The sequence below is a fragment of the Bufo bufo genome, chromosome 2 (genome assembly GCF_905171765.1).
Source record: "Bufo bufo chromosome 2, aBufBuf1.1, whole genome shotgun sequence".
NCBI classification, from domain to species: domain Eukaryota; kingdom Metazoa; phylum Chordata; class Amphibia; order Anura; family Bufonidae; genus Bufo; species Bufo bufo.
Window position 1 is genome coordinate 168,668,333 of NC_053390.1, and position 13,248 is coordinate 168,681,580.

A 13,248-nucleotide genomic window follows, 5' to 3' on the forward strand; every position below is an offset into this window, starting at 1 on the left:
CACCGCCCATCACACAGCAGTCCTCCTCCTCCACAGGCAGCAGCACGTTACACCTACAAGAGTGACGCTCTGTGCACTGACCACAGTCAGGAGGGAGAAGAAAACACCCCAGATGGGTCCATGGGCTGCACTCTTACTACAGTTATCACATATTAGATAAATGAACACAAAAAGAAAGTATTTACTTCTGCAGAAGCATTTCAAACATAGAAGCCACATTTATCATTTTAATATATGAGTGAAATAAAAATCTCATTTAACACTTCTGTATTATTTGGGAGGATACATTACAATAATGTATTAGCTCCTTCCTGATGCAGCCATTTTTTGTTTTTTCATTGTCAATTTATACTCCTTTTGTCTTTACTTCATTTTATTGGGGCAGCAAGCAATGGATTTCTGCAAGCCCCATTTAGGTGAATCGATCTGATTTTCAGTCATGGAACAAAATCTGCAGCATGTGAGAGCACCTTAAGACTTTTTGATCACTTTTTATAAATTTTTTAGGGGAAGTGAGACAACCAAAAATGGCAAATAGTTTTTATATTACGCTGTTCACCATACGGAAAATTACTTATATTTTTTTTAAAGTTGGATACCAATGATCTTTATTTTTAATTGTTTATTTTTTGATTTGTAAAATGGGGAAAGGAGGTGATTTTAATTTTTTTTAGGCTACTTTCACATATGCAATTTCCTATCCGGTTTTGAGATCCAGGAAAACGCTTCAGTTTTGTCCCCATTCATTGTCAATGGGGACAAAACTGAACAAACCAGAGCGGAATGCATTCCATTCCGGTTTGTTGCATTCTGTGACTGGACGCAAAACCGCAGCAAAACTGCGGTTTTGTATCCGGTTTGCGAAACTGAACAAGCTGGATCCGGCACTAAAACAATGTAAGTCAATGATGCCAGATCCGTTTGTTCACTTTCGGTTTAATACAACCACATCCGAAAGGAATGGATGCAGCCGTTTGTATTAAATCAAACTGAAGCATTTTTCTCCGGTTTTGAGATCCTTGACCGAATCGCAAAACCAGAAAGGAAATCACATATGTGAAAGTAGCCTTACATTTATTTTACTTTAACATCCAATTATCTGTTTGACTCTACCATGGACTACAATGATTTACCATTGCAGTCTATGGGAAAATTGCTACGTTTCTATTAAGCCCTGCCACAAGCAGGGCTTGATATGAACTTTGCTATGGCAGACATCAGAGCCTTCAGAAGGCCCCAGGGTGCCATAGTATCTGGATGGCTCCCACTATCTTGCAAATAACCATGGCATCTTAGGAGTTGTCTTTGATCATGGAGTTCGCCACCGGGTGTCTAAAGACCTGACATCTGCCATACATGTAGGGGTTAAAATCCACTGCAAAAATCCATAGCTGACACTCACATTTCTGCCACAGATGTGTTGCAGGTTTGCAGCAGATTCACATTTGGATTAGCACTGTCATTCAATTAAACTAATCTTTGGCGTTTCCATTTGAAATGGGTAACATTCTACTTATTTAGGTGGCGTAAATTTTCCGTAGCATGCAAACATGTTTGCGGAAACCTCAATCACATGCATGGGATATGGCTTCCTATCAGATTTGGCAGCTGGCAACATACTCATAGTTCTGCTCCGATTACTTCAACTATGTGCACTATGTGGGGTTTAAAAAACGTAGGCGCAGATTTACTATTGAAAATGTGCCAGTTTATTGTGCTATTACATGCTTTGCCCTGCATTTATCAAGTGTTTTAGACAATTTTCTAACCTTTTTACTCCTTCCTCAAAACGGGGGTGTGGTTTAGCGGAAAGGAGGCATTGTTTAATGTGAAAGGGAGGTGGCTTAACCCCTTAAGGACCCTGCCATTTTTCACCTTAAAGAGGACCTTTCACTAGAATAGAAAATCTAAACTAACTATACAGACATGTAGAGCGGCGCCCAGGGATCTCCCTGCACTTACTGTTATCCCTGGGCGCCGCTCCGTTCGCCCGGTATAGCCTCCGGTATCTTCATAGTTAGGCTCCACCCAGGGGAACCTGCCGGCGTCTCTTTCTCCCATGCTGTAGCGCTGGCCAATCGCAGCGCTCAGCTCATAGCCTGAGAGGCTTTTTTTTCTCTCAGGCTATGAGCTGAGCGCTGCGATTGGCCAGCGCTACAGCATGGGAGAAGGAGACGCCGGCAGGCTCAACTGGGTGGAGCCGAACATATGAAGATACCGGAGGCTATAACGGGACAACGGAGCGGCGCCCGGGGATAACAGTAAGTGCAGGGAGATTCCTGGGTGCCGCTCTCCATGTCTGTATGCTTAGTTTAGATGTTTTATTCTAGTGAAAGGTCCTCTTTAAGGACCAGGCCATTTTTTGCAAATCTGACCAGTGTCACTTTATATGGTAATAACTTTGGAACGTTTTTACTTATCCAGGCCATTCTGAGATTGTTTTCTCGTCACACATTGTACTTCATGACACTGGTAAATTTGAGTTAAAATATTTCATTTTTATTTATAAAGAAATACCAAATTTACAAAAAATTGGGAAAAATTTGTAATTTTCTACATTTCTATTTCTCTGCTTTTAAAACAGATAGTGATACCTCCTAAAATAGTTTACTTTACATTCCCCATATGTCTACTTCATGTTTGGATCATTTTGTAAATGACATTCACTGGTCACACAGCTCCCCAAACATAGCACTAAGGAAAGGCTATGGATGTGTGAGGAGTACTGAAGGGGTTAACTCTGCAGCTGAGGAGGAAGGGCAGGCTAATCCACAGCTTTGATCTCCTCAGCATGACGCTGCGTTCAGACCTGAGCGTACGGGATGGAGCGCTCTGTATGCGCGATTTTATGCGCGTTTATAGACGCGGCTCCGGAACAAGCGAACGCCCGTTGTCGCGCGTTCCCAGAAGTCTATGTACGGGAACGCGCGACAAGACGCCCCAAAGAAGCTCCTGTACTTCTTTGGGCGTCGGGCGTTTTACAGCGCGATCATACGCGCTGTGAAACGCTCAGGTGAGAACCATTCCCATAGGGAAACATTGGTTCTTGCCTGTTGAGCGTTTTACAGCACGTAGGAACGCGCTGTAAAACGCTCAGGTGTGAACCCAGCCTTAGAGAAGGAGAATTACAAGTAGCTCTGTTCTTATCAACTGTGTGTTTACTCACAGTGACAGTTTTACTGCAGGACGAGATTGTTCGTCCTAGTGCGTAAGTACCTGCAAGTTAGGATGAGCATTCTCGTCCAAGGTCCTGAACGTGTTAAATGTGTCACTGTGCGCCAAAAATGAACATTTTTGAAGTAGAATGAATCCAACAAATAGGTGGTGTAAAGTTAGACTAGAAGAAGCCGGACTGAGGGCGTAGCATAGGGGGAGGCGAACATGACAGGGGGTGGTTTAAGGAGACCCCTCCCTGGTCATGGTTAGGGATTGGTAGGTTTGAGTTGGTGGGAGGGGGACAAAGGGGTTAAGAGGGGATGTGTGGCAGAAGACAGGGGCCATTTTGTGCGTTCTGACCGCCATCCAGACGCGCAATGGAGGTGCTCATATCTCAACTTCGGGCAGCGGCGGTGGAGAAGGGCGAGGACTGGCTGCAGGGTCGGATCCAGGAGCTGCTGCAGGGGGTGGCAGGGGCGCCCGCTTTGCCTCTGCCTCAGACGTCCCGGCCGCGGCGGTCCGTACCGCCGGCGCGCCTTAGTCAGGAGATGGCGGCCCCTAGGGCTCAGCGCCGAAAAAGGAGCCCCTCAAGGGACCCTTCACGCCTGGGGCAGTCGGTACCTGTGCCTCCACGGACGCCCAGGCGTGGGAGGAATCCTGGTAAGCGGCGGAGCTCGGCTGCAGGCTGTGCCAGGCCTGCCCGGCGTGATGGACGGCGGTTGGAGGCAGGACCCGGTTCGGCAGGCCCAGTCCATGGAGCGGTGGCTGGGGCCTCTCAGCGTGGGAGAGGAGGACAGAATGGCGGAGCTGCTGCAGGCCAGGAGGCAGGAGGCAGCAGGCTCCCGGCGGTGACGTCCAGCAGAAGAGAGGGGGAGGGGCCGGCCCTCCTTGAAGAAATTGCCTGTAGCAGTGGATCCTCGTCTAGTGGAGGGGTGCGACTCTTGGAAGAAGATGCCCCTGGAGGATCTGCGCAGAGATCGGCTCTTCTGGATGCAGGACCTGCGGCTGGTGGGGTCACAGCACCCACGCAGCCAGGTGAGACACCTTGGGGACCGTTAGTTCAGCTGGGGGCTAGTTTGGCTGGGGCTGGGGGTGGGGGAGCCCACCTTGATTTGAGCAGAGGTTTAGGTCAGTTACTGGGGGGTTTGGCGGGGCTGGCGGCTAGCTGGGGGGCTGGGGGCCTGTCACCGTTGCCAGTTTGGGGGGCGTCGGGGGGTCCCTGTGAGGTACAGAGTGGTGGGGGTACGGTTGCGGAGGTGCGGGCTTCTAGCGTGTCAGTGCAGACGCAGGCCGGTGGAGTGGGGGAGGGGGGTGAGTCGCGGTTAGATGACCGGGCAAAGGGTAAAGTTTATGTTTGCTTTGAGGGGCCGCTGGGGGCCCATTTGAAGCAGGAGGTGAGGGATCGGATCTGGAAGGGGGAGTATGTGGATATTTTTTCGCTGCTCCCTCTTGAGAAGTTTAACCTGGATAGGGTGAGGAAGGATGAGGGGAAAAGGGAGGAGGAGGAGAAGAGGAGGCATAGGTTAATACCGCGTACGTTTGCAAACTGGTTGCAGGTGTTCGCGATACTGGCTAGTGTTATAGGGGAAAAGGAGCCGGAATGTTGTTCCGCTCTTTTTTGTTATCTGGACGCTATAGGGGAGGCCTATCGGGTGTATGGGGGGCTGGCCTGGCTGCGCTACGATGAGCAGTTTCGGCAGCGGAAGGCGGTGCGGCAGGGTATCCGGTGGGACCACAAGGATATCGCGTTGTGGTTAAAGGTTACGGCGCCGGTTAGGGGGGGTCAGTCCTTTCTAGGGGAGGTGGGGGGAGGAGGCCAGTCAGGTTTTGCGTCAGCATCCGCGAAAGGGCTGTGTTTCCTGTTTAATGAGGGGGGATGCAAGTTCGGGGCAAAGTGCAAATTCAAGCACGAGTGCTCAACTTGCGGGGGGGCACATGGAGCGGCGAGGTGCTTTAAAGGGGGGAAGCATTAGGGAGGGGATAATTTTGGAAAAGGGGGAGACGCCGGTGCGGCTAGCAAGGATGGTCCCGTACCTCGATAGGTACCCAGATAGGGGAGCGGCGGATTTGTTAAAAAATGGGTTTGCGTTTGGTTTTCGGATTCCGTTTGTTCCGTCCGAAGCGGTTTTGGTTAGGAAGAACTTGCGGTCGGCTAGGGAGCACCCGGAGGTAGTCACGGAAAAACTGGAAAAAGAGGTTAGGTTGGGTAGGATGGCTGGCCCCTTTTTGGAGCCTCCTTTAGCGGCGCTGCGTTTGTCGCCCTTGGGGGTGGTGCCAAAGAAGGAGGTTAATAAATTCAGGCTGATTCACCATCTGTCCTTCCCTAAGGGAACGTCGGTCAATGATGGTATTGACCCGGCGATGTGTTCCGTGGTCTATACTTCATTTGATGCGGCAGTGGCATTGGTGAATGGGTATGGGCAGGGAGCCTTAATGGCAAAGACCGACATTGAGGCGGCTTTTAGGCTGTTGCCAGTACATCCAGATAGCCTGCATCTGTTGGGGTGTTTTTGGAACGGGGGTTTTTTCGTGGACCGTTGTTTACCAATGGGGTGCTCCTTATCGTGTGCTTACTTTGAGGCGTTTAGTTCTTTTTTAGAGTGGGCAGTTCGGGATGCGTCAGGGTGCGAGTCGGTCATCCATTATCTGGATGATTTCCTTTGTGTGGGTCCGGCTCAGTCCCGGGTGTGTTCAGTTTTGTTGAACACGTTGTTTGCGTTGTTTGAGGCGTTTGGGGTTCCGTTGGCGGGGGAAAAGACGGTGGGTCCGGTTACGGAATTGAGCTTCCTAGGGATAGTAATAGACTCTGGGAGGATGGAGTGCAGGTTGCCATTGGATAAGGTGGAGGACCTTAGGCAAGAAGTGGCTAGGGCGGGGAGATTGGAAAAAATCAAATTGAGGGATTTGCAGTCTCTTTTGGGGAAGCTCAATTTTGCATGCCGGGTAATGCCGATGGGGAGGATTTTCTGTAGGAGGCTGGCGGGGGCCACGGGGGGAGGTTCATGCCCCTCATCATTTTGTACGGTTGGGTCGGGAGCTGAAGGCTGATCTGAGAGTTTGGGGTATGTTTTTGGATCAATATAATGGGCGTTCTTTGTTCATGGAGGAGATTAGTTCGTTTGATTTTGACTTGTTTTCTGATGCGGCGGGGGGTTGCGGTTTTGGGGTCTATTTGGGGGGCCAGTGGTGCGCGGGCAGGTGGCCGGACAGTTGGGTTAGTAAGGGATGGGTGCGCAACCTAGCGTTATTAGAGCTGTTTCCGATTGTCGTTGCGGTGTTGTTGTGGGGGGACCTTTTTCGTAATAGGACGGTTCGGTTCCACTGCGACAATTTGGGGGTAGTGCAAGCAATTAATAGTTTGTCGGCTTCTTCACCATTGGTTGTGCGGCTGCTACAGAAATTGGTGTTGGAATGCCTGCTACTCAATGCGTGGGTCGTGGCGGTTCACATGCCCGGTGTGGATAATTGTATTGCTGATGCCCTCTCTCGTTCGCAGTGGGACCATTAAAGGGGTGGCGTAGGGATGGTACGGGGAAGGATTCTCGCCGCCCGGTGTCATTTTTGATGTTGTTGCAGTTAGGTAGGACGTTGGCGGATGTGTGAACATCGCCATGGGAGGTGCGTTTGTTTCGCTTAGCGTTTTCATTGTAATTTTTCGGGGCATTGAGAGTGGGGGAGCTGGTCTGCCCGGCAACGGATAGGTTGGGGGGCCTGTTGTGTGACGATGTGGATGTTTTTCCGGACCGGATGGAGATAGTTTTGCGGCGGTCCAAGACAGATGTGGAGGGTAGAGGCAGGCGGCTGGTGTTGTTTAGTGTCCCGGATTGTGAAATGTGTCCTGTTTGCTGTTGGCGGGATTACGGTTGTGAAAGGGGTAGGGTGGCCACCCCCCTGTTGGTGAATGCGGATGGGGCCTTTTTGTCTAGGTTCCAGTTCACGGCAGTTTTCAGACGGTGCTTGGTTCAGTTGGGTCTGGGGGATGCGGGTTATGCTAGTCATTCTTTTCGGATAGGTGCGGCGACAGAGGCGGCCAGGTGGGGTTTGGGGGAGGAGGTCATCAAGAAGATCGGGAGATGGGAGTCAGTGCGGTTCAGGTCTTATGTGCGCCTGGAGGGGCTTGGGGGGTGGTGACTTGTAGTGAAGTGAGTTGTTTAGGATGTGGGGAGTTGGCCAATAGATTTTGGTTCTGTTATGTTTTTCGTTTCTTTGCAGGTTCCGGTCCGGCGTTGGTTTGGGTGCTAGGGCACTCCTACGTTTTCTGGGGAGCTCTCCGGGCGGCAGTTCGGCCTGATGGCCAGCAGCTCGGTTTGGCGCGGGACGTGGCAGTGGTAAGGTGGATAGGCAGGCGGGGCATGATGTGGAAGGGTATGTTGCCGGAATTTCACCAGTTTGTAAAGCAGGATAGGGCTCCGGATGTGCTTGTATTGCATGTGGGGGGCAATTATCTGTGTGCGCGTCCTTCACGGGAGTTGGTGAGGGATGTTAAATTTGACCTGCTTAGATTGTGGTCCCTTTACCCGGGCATGGTGACGGTCTGGTCAGACATGGTGCCACGGACGGTTTGGAGGGGGGCTCGCTCAGTGGAGGGTGTGAACAGGGCGAGGGTGAAGGCAAACAGGGCAATAGGTAGGTTCATGGTTCGGAATGGGGCATTGGCGGTCAGGCACCGTGAGCTGGAGAAGGGTGTTGGTGGCTATTGGCGCAGTGATGAGGTTCATTTGAATGCGCTGGGTATAGACATGTGGTGTTTAGTTTTGCAGGAAGGCATCGAGGTTGCAGTGCGGGTGTGGAGGGACGCCAAGGCTTAAGAGGTCAAGCCTTGGCTTCTGTGGCGGTGGGAGGTCCTTGGAGTCGGTGGGTTTATCAGAGGACGAGAATGGGAGGGCCCCACGGTGGGGGCTGGACTCCCATGGTTGCTTGGCGGCTGTGGCGGGATTGTTGGGGTGTGTCAACCGTGGTGCTTCCGAGCTAAGGTGCAACGGCTGGAGGTAAGGTTGGCCACCCCGGCATGGTTTCCAAGGTTCCGGGCTTCAAGGACCTCCCCCTGGGTTAGGTTAATGTGGGGACAACTATATATGTATGTTTTGTTTAATAAAAGGCTGCTGTGGCCAATTTATCCATCCAGGTGTCGGTGTTTTATTTGAAGGGAGGAAGGTTGGAGGTGAAGTAGAGGAGGGATGGCGTGGAGGGCAGCCTGAAGAAGGGGTCGAGTGTAAGTAACCAGTACCCTGTCAAGAAGAAGCCGGACTGAGGGCGTAGCATAGGGGGAGGCGAACATGACAGGGGGTGGTTTAAGGAGACCCCTCCCTGGTCATGGTTAGGGATTGGTAGGTTTGAGTTGGTGGGAGGGGGACAAAGGGGTTAAGAGGGGATGTGTGGCAGAAGACAGGGGCCATTTTGTGCGTTCTGACCCCCGCCCACCCACCCTTGTTTTGGGGGGGGGGAGAGGGGATGGGCCCCCCTTGGGAAATAGCTGTCGGTATGGGTTGGGGTTGCGTGCTGTCTGCATAATGAGGGTTCTATAAAAAAAAAAAGGGGGAAGGATAAAGAAAGGAAGAAGAAAAGGCGAAGAATGAAGAAGGAAGAAGAAGGAAGGTTATTGTCGCGGCGGCTTAGATTGGCGGTGGGAGGTCCTTGGAGTCGGTGGGTTTATCAGAGGACGAGGATGGGAGGGCCCCACGGTGGGGGCTGGACTCCCATGGTTGCTTGGCGGCTGTGGCGGGATTGTTGGGGTGTGTCAACCGTGGTGCTTCCGAGCTAAGGTGCAACGGCTGGAGGTAAGGTTGGCCACCCCGGCATGGTTTCCAAGGTTCCGGGCTTCAAGGACCTCCCCCTGGGTTAGGTTAATGTGGGGACAACTATATATGTATGTTTTGTTTAATAAAAGGCTGCTGTGGCCAATTTATCCATCCAGGTGTCGGTGTTTTATTTGAAGGGAGGAAGGTTGGAGGTGAAGTAGAGGAGGGATGGCGTGGAAGGCAGCCTGAAGAAGGGGTCGAGTGTAAGTAACCAGTACCCTGTCAAGACAATCTATAGGTGCTCCAGATTTATTATCCAGCATCAGCCAGTGTGATAAATCTGGAGCCAATTAAGACTGTTAAGTCTAAGTTTAGACAGCATTAGTAGTGATAGTGACCCACAATTCTGAATGCTGTCTAACAGTGTAAGCTTAGACTAGGCAGTCACAAAATGTGCAACCTTTTCATAATGGTGCTTGCCGTGTGATGCCAGTAATAAATCTGGCATGTTTTACGACTCAACAGAACCTTGCCTCCTTTCTTCACTCATCAGTTTGTTTGTTTTTGGTGCATATCAGTAATACATTTGTCTAAAACCGATTTGTGCCAAAAGGGAGACACAACCTAGAATTCTGGCACAAGGACCTTAGTAAATGTTAACCATTACCAAAACACAAAGGGGGAGAAGAGGTGCAAAGTGAAACTGGCTTAGTTGCCCATAGCAGCCAATCAGATTCCACCTTTCATATTCCAAAGTAGCTGTGAAAAATGAAAGGTGGAATCTGATTAGTTGCTATGGGCAACTAGGCTACTTTTCCTTTACACCAGTTTGATAAATCTCCCTCACAGATTCTGGCTGCTGACTGGCTAATGGAGCTTCATGGTTACTATCTTGTTCTTTAAACCAGATGGCCGGACCTGTTGTACAAAACAACCTCTTTTTCCTCCTGTGTCACCTTAATTCCTCAGGGATTGTAGGCTCTTGCGAGCGGGGCCCTCATTCCTGTTGTTTGAATTGATTCATTACTTACTCTGTAATGTCTGATAGTTTTACAGTGCTTTGGAATATATTGGCGCTATACCAATCAAGATTATTATTATTATTGATAAAACCCCACCTACAGGCAGGAGCAGAGTGGGAACTTAAAGTGGCCCTGGAAAAAAAAAAAGTGGCCCCATTTTGTAGTCGGGTCCAAACGGACAGAAGGCAGGGCCAAAAGAAGTAGACGGGTCCAACAATATTATATTTTGGCACATTATACCATCCCAACAGAGTCAAATACAACAGTGCATCACAAAATACATCCCCAAAACTGTCACTGGCCGGCCGTGAGGAGGGCTCAGGTGGCCCATGGGACATCAGCCCACCGGGAAGTTTCCCTGTTTGGTCTATGGCCAGTCTGCCCCTGCCCACAGTTATTGTACTTGTAAATTGCAGTGCAAATTCTGCCACTTCTGGACCTCACCTTTCACAGTTCCCATTGAAATCAATGGGCTGACCATATAATGCATGGACTTGTGGAGGCTCTTTGTAGCCCCTCTCCCCATTGAATGGGAGATCACCTCTTTCTTAAAGGGGTTTCCCATGAGTACAATAATGATGGTCTATCCTCACCATAGGTCATCAGTATCTGGTGGGAGTCTGGCTGTTTGAAGAGGTGAGTCTCCTCACAGCATACCATACACAGCACTGTTCATTGCATCGCGGCTGTACTTGGTACTTGAATGGGACTGAGCTGCGTCTAGCCAACGTGACTGATGAACGTGGCCTAGGAAGAGGCTGCAGTGCTCACCACAGCTGATCAGCAATGTGATAATGCAACAGGACTCTGCAAACTGCTATATTGATTATAAATGTTACTAATGCTAGGGTGCAACCCATCTTTCCAATGTTGTTTTACTTTCCCTGGATTCATTTTAGGTCAATAGACACAAGGAGAGGTAGGTCATTTTAGAGTACCATCTGTAAGAGTTCACCTGAAATTTTATGATTAGCTTTAGGTAACTGAATATATTTAGTGACAGAAACTAGGATTATTTCGCTTGCTATGTTAATACAGTGTATTTGATGAAAGCTAATATTATGTACCACTGACAATGGGAAAAACAATGCTATCAGTTCGGCTAATCCATGCGTCTACACGACTCACATATGTATGCAGGGAGGAGAGCAAAGGTGAATTAAAATAAATAAATAAATAAAAAACTAATTCCAAAATGTTACTCACTTAAAAAATAAAAGCTACCTTTCTTTTTGGAATGTATAATTACATAATTAGAAGCAAGTTTCTTAAACCCAGTACTAAAAATTAATTTGAGTAGAAGTGTCTCTGATCCAACTACAGTTCACACAAGGATAATATACAGTGGATATAAAAAGTCTACACACCCCTGTTAAAATGTCAGGTTTCTGTGATGCAAAAAAATGAGACAAAGATAAATAATTTCAGAACTTTTTCCACCTTTAATGTGACCTATAAACTGTACAACTCAATTGAAAAACAAACTGAAAACTTTTAGGTAGAGGGAAGAAAAAATATAAAAATAAAATAATATGGTTGGATAAGTGTGCACACCCTTCGGCTCCATTAACACGTCCGTGGTGTGTTGCGGACCTGCAAATTGCGGATCCGCAACACACCCGCCCGGCACCCCTATAGAAATGTCTATTCTTGTCCGCAAGCTGCGGACAAGAATAGGACATGTTCTATCTTTTGCGGAGCTGCGGACCCGAAGACTAGGGCCGCGCTCCGCAAATGCGGATGCGGACAGCACACTGTGTGCTGTCCGCATCCATTCCGTCCCCATAGAAAATGAATGGGTCCACACCCGTTCCGCAAAATTGCGGAACGGATGCGGACCCATTTGCGGACGTGTGAATGGAGCCTTAAACTAATACTTTGTTGAAGCACCTTTTGATTTTATTACAGAACTCAGTCTTTTTGGGTATGAGTCTATCAGCATGGCACATTTTGACATGGCAAGATTTGCCCTTTCTTCTTTGCAAAAACACTCCAAATCTGTCAGATTGCGAGGGCATCTCCTGCGCACAGCCCTCTTCCGATCACCCCACAGATTGTCAATTGGATTCAGGTCTGGGCTCTGGCTGGGCCATCCAAAACTTTAATCTTCTTCTGGTGAAGCCATTCCTTTGTTGATTTGGATGTATGCTTTGGGTCGTTGTCATGCTGAAAAATGAAGTTCCTCTTCATGTTCAGCTTTCTAGCAGAAGCCTGAAGGCTTTGTGCCAATATTGACTGGTATTTCGAACTGTTCATAATTCCCTCTAGCTTAACTAAGGCCCCAGTTCCAACAGAAGAAAAACAGCCCCAAAGCATGATGCTGCCACCACCATGCTTCACTGTGGGTATGCTGTTCTTTTGGTGATGTTCAGTGTTGTTTTTGCCCCAAACATATCTTTTGGAATTATGGCCAAAAAGTTCAACCTTGGTTTCATCAGACCATAACACCTTTTCCCACATGCATTTGGGAGACTTCAGATGTGTTTTTGAAAAATGTAGCCTGGCTTAGGTGTTTTTCTTCGTATGAAAAGGCTTTCGTCTTGCCACTCAACCCCATAGCCCAGACATATGAAGAATACGGGAGATTGCTGTCACATGTACCACACAACCAGTACTTGCCAGATATTCCTGCAGCTCCTTTAATGTTGCTGTAGGCCTCTTGGTAGCCTCCCAGACCAGTTTTCTTCTCGTATTTTCATCAATTTTGGAGGGTTGTCCAGTTCTTGGTAATGTCACTGTTGGGCCATATTTTCTCCACTTGATGATGACTGTCTTCACTGTGTTCCATGGAATATCTAATGCCTTGGAAATTCTTTTGTAGCCTTCTCCTGACTGATACCTTTTAACAATGAGATCCCTCTGATGCTTTGGAAGCTCTCTGTGGACAATGGCTTTTGCTGTGGGATGCGACTAAGAAAATTTCAGGAAAGACCAACTAGAGCAGCTGAACTTTATTTGGGGTTAATCAGAGGCACTTTAAATGATGGCAGGTGTATGCTGACTCCTATGTAACATAATTTTGAATGGGATTGCTTAATTCTGAACACAGCTACATCCCCAGTTATAAGAGGGTGTGCACACTTATGCAACCACATTATTTTAGTTTTTTTTAGTTTTCTTCTCTCCACCCAAAATATTTGAGTTTGTTTTTTAATTGAGTTTTGTAAAGTTTATAGGTCACATTAAAGGTAGAAAAAGTTCTGAAATGATTTAGCTTTGTCTCATTTTTTATAAGCACAGAAACCTGACATTTTAACAGGGGCGTGTAGACTTTTTATATCCACTGTATATATAGGTGTCTTGTATTTAGAGCCAAACACCTGATAAAAAAA